Consider the following 4,270-nt stretch of genomic DNA (forward strand, 5'->3'; position numbering starts at 1 on the left):
TGTCGCCCCAGCTCCCCGTCTTCACTGCCTTCCACCCACCCGTCTTTAGCAAATGGCCACATGGTCTTTCATCAAAACCGCTCCACCAAAGTGGCCCTCGTGAAGGTGGCCAGGGCCCAGTCGGTAAACCCCCACGGCGTCTACCCCTCTCTCATCCCTCTCCGTCTTGCTGGTGTCACCTGCTCTTTCTCTCATTTCCCACTCCTGTCAGAGTAACATCTCCATGTCTCTTAACAACTCTAATCAATAGAGCCAAAATGAAGTCATCCTCCTCCCATCTCCAGCGCTGTGGTTGCTGGTTTGGTTGGGAATGCAGCCAGCCCCCTCACTGGGCTCAAATCCCAACGCCACGTTCGCCCTTCTCTCGCCGGTCCCATCAGCCACCCTAGTTGAACTGATTAGCTCTTGCTCAAGTGATCCACTCTCCTTTCCTTCCACCCATTGTGCAGGCTCTGGCCTTTCATTCCCCAAATATGTCCATGGACGTCACGTGGTCTGCTGAAAACAAGTCCCAACTCCTTATCTAATCACCAAAGCCTCCCTAACACATCTCAGAAAACTGATGCTAAACCCCAATCTCGGTGCAACCTCATTTCTCCCCATGCCTCTGCCCTTATCCTGTCCGCTCCAGAGAAACCGAAGATCCCTGTCCAGCTGGGCGTGTCACCAGACAATGGTAAGCACTCAATATAGGTCTGTTGACCAGGAGAGAAATGACCTGTCGTCACATAGCAACTGTGACGTGTGCTACAGTTCGCGAGGCAGTGGTTGCTTGTCTAAATGTTCGCTCTTCTCAGCAGCGTCGATGATGGCTCCCCTTGGTGTTTGTGAGAGGAAGAAGTTGGCACACGTGCTTTCACTGCAAGGCTGACGCTTTCGCTGGAAAGGAGAATCAACTCCCCTTGCCGGGCAGAGGGTGCTTTCATTATCACACAGTCATTTGACAGACACTCCGTGTCCTGTCCCTGTATAGGAGCGCAATGAAATGATAAATTGTAAGTGCCGTTTGGTGATGAAAGAGGACTTTTTTTTTACACTTTTATCAGATTTTTCTAATAAAAACTCAATTCTCATCTCAGGCAAGTTCTTTTGGGCACTTTCCCGGTACAATGGCAATTTAGTTTTCTATTAGCTGAGAGCAGTTGTTTTTTTTTCTTTCATTACAAGCCCTGGTGCCAAACCCACATCCTGCCAGAAGTTTCAGAGACCAACTCCCCCAAGTTTCTGATGATCGCTTTGTGTGTCATTGTTAAATGGCAGGATAAAGTGGCTAATGAGGTAGGATTCAGATGGAAAGTTAGGAAGCTGATAAAAAGTAGTCCCATACAGGCAGTTCCAATGAATGCCAAAAGGCAAGATGACTTATCTGTGTGAGCTCATGTTTTGGGTTTGGGGAAAATGAATGGAACTATTAAATTATGATCATTATTAGAAATAGACCATTTTTTTTTTTGCCCTCTACATAATGATTTTAGAATCTGCATCAATGTCAGACATTTATCAAACGTTGGTCTGGCTGGGTCGCTGGCTACCCTGATGAGGCCAGGCAGTTTGGCCTCCCTATCCCTTCAATCTATGCCAATTGTCTTAAATTCAAGTTTCAGAACGAAAATAAGTGTAATTCCCTACTTTTTTTTTTTCAACTAATGGGTGACAGGAGTGTGGAATAATAGAGTACATGACATAAACCATAGATAATCTAAAAAGCGTGTATATGTCTTTGATTCCAGAATGGTTAAGTTTTGTCTTTGAATCTGCATATGTGATCTTGTAAGAGCTCATGGTCTATCATAAAAACATTTAAGTTCTATGTATGAAGACCCGGCGGCCTTCCTCAAATCCCTGACCCCTCTGCTCTGCCCTGCGAAGAGTCATTTGACGGTAAGCTTTGAGAAGAGCAGGAACCCACCCTGGCAGCCTCATGGACAAGTCAAGCCCGTCTGTCCCTGACCTGCCAGCAGCAGGCACGCCTGTGGTCCCATAGCAGCTCAGCCCCAAGAATAGCTCCAGCACCCGCCTCGCTGGAGCCTCAGCTGCTCGGTCTCAGCTTCTCCCCCAGCCTGCTGCTTCTCACCCTTCCATGGACTCCCTTCCCTCTACTTTGCTCTCCACTTTTTGGCTTCCTCTTTGCGTATGGCTTCTGCCTAGTCCAGTCTCTGTCTTTCTGCTTCTGCCCCAACACTGAATGAGATGACCTGCCTTTGTTTTAAAGAAGAGATTTCTCAAGTTCTGTTGGCCCCAGTCCAGGCTGAATCATGCCCATGGGGGATGGTATGCCAGCCAGTCTGTACATGGCTAGCCATCTTTGAGTCGGGCAGCTCATGGGTGTGAATCAGAACTTTTGATTAACTATCTGTCCATCTCTATATGTATGTATCATTTGCTTAATAACAGAAAAATGATTATGCAGGACATTTAACTTGCTTGGTATGCAAACACTTTAAGTAACATAGAGTCCTTGGGAGAAAAACCAACAGGAACCAAAGGTTCCCAGTAATGAAAGGGTGGGGCAACTGTTCAGTTGGTGAAGTCAACCTCTGAAGAAAGCCTGGCCGGCCGGCTGGACAATGGCTCAAGGCTACGAACCAGGCCACGTGGCCCAGAGGAAGAGGAAAGGGAACCTGCTGGCACAAGACTTGCGCTCCTCTAAATGAGGCCTCTGTGTCTGTAACTCAACTGCGTTCAGGGTCTTTGTACCTCTCACGATTATTCTCGTGCCCCCACCCCCTCTCCTGGGAATAACTTGCTGATATCCCCCTTAGCTCCAGGATAAGATTTGAACTTTACCCTCCATTCCCTTCCCATATAGACCCAGAGGCAGGTCAGTCTCACAGTGTCTACCCGTCAATAAGCATTTGTTAAGGACACAGCAAATTGCTGCCCAGAAAATTTTTGGAGAAATTTTTTTTAAAAATTAATTTTACAAATAATTCTGTGGAGTTGTCTTGGACTATTTTATTTTTTAATTTTTAAAAAAATATTATAACTTTTTAAAAATGTATTGAGTTGAGAAATGATTTGTTGTTCCTTTTATTATGCATGCACTAGTTGATTCTTGTATGTGCCCTGAAGGGACGAAGCTGTAGCCAACTAAGCAACCTGGCCAGGGCTGGAATGTTTTACTGATATGTCCAAGAGTTTATACTCAGAGGATAGTCAGGTTTCTTATGCTATTTCTACCTTCCCTGACTCCAAATATAGAGGCTGACTTGAACAAGTCTATTGAATTGACTGTTCAGAATTCTGGAAGATCTTTTCTCTGAAGGGACACCTTGGTTCTCATTACAATTCATTTCTGAAGTGACACGGCATTTTCAGTTGCATCTGAGACATTAATATTAGAACCTTCATGTGATGAAGAGAACTAACTGCCTTTCTCTACTCTCCTTTATCTCAAGCCTTGTGATTTGATCCTAGACCAATGTGAAATTTAAAGTAGAAAGAAAAACCAAAGCAATCAGCAAATATTGGCTAAGCACCTTTCGTAGAGGTATGTAGGTGGGCCTTATAGAAGCAACTCAGTTAAACTTTTCTTGTTACTCCTCACCCGAGGATATTTTTTTCCATTGCTTGGTTGCCTCCTGCACTCGCACTGACTGGGGATCCCAGAATCGAAGACATGACCCTTCAGTGTGCTGGCTGACCCTCTAACCACTGAGCAAAACTGGCTAGGGTTCAGTTAAAATTTTTTGATAATCATAACACAACCTCTTTTTTTTTTTTTGCATTCAGGTAAAAATAATACAGCAACTCTCTAGGTGGTGTCAATGAATGAGGACTCCTCTACTCTTTTTTTGTTGTTGTTGGTGGTGGTGTTAATCCCCACCCGAGGACATTTTTCCATTGATTTTTAGGGAGAGTAGAAGAGAGAGGGAAAGACAAAGAGAAACATAAATGTGAGAGAAACACATTGATTGGTTGCCTCCTGCACGAGCCCTGAACAGGGCCCAGGCCGGGGAGGAGCCTGCAATCGAGGTATGTACCCTTGACCAGAATCAAACCCGGGACCCTTTGGTCCACAGGCTGACACTCTATCTACTGAGCCAAACTGGCTAGGGCAGGACTCCTCTACTCCTGAATTTTTTTTTGTTATAACATTGTTTTTCTATTCAGAAATCTTCAGTGCTTTCCTCTCGGGAGAGCCTGAGGTCCAATCTCTCCTGGTTCCCATGATCTACCATATTTCCCATGGTGCCCCTGTGCACGGCCTGCTGCCCAGGTGCTATGAACACTGAGTGTGTGCTCCTTCTCTTGTAATGCTTAGCTCCTT

This window comes from Myotis davidii, unplaced genomic scaffold (genome assembly GCF_000327345.1).
Source record: "Myotis davidii unplaced genomic scaffold, ASM32734v1 scaffold1065, whole genome shotgun sequence".
Taxonomy (NCBI): domain Eukaryota; kingdom Metazoa; phylum Chordata; class Mammalia; order Chiroptera; family Vespertilionidae; genus Myotis; species Myotis davidii.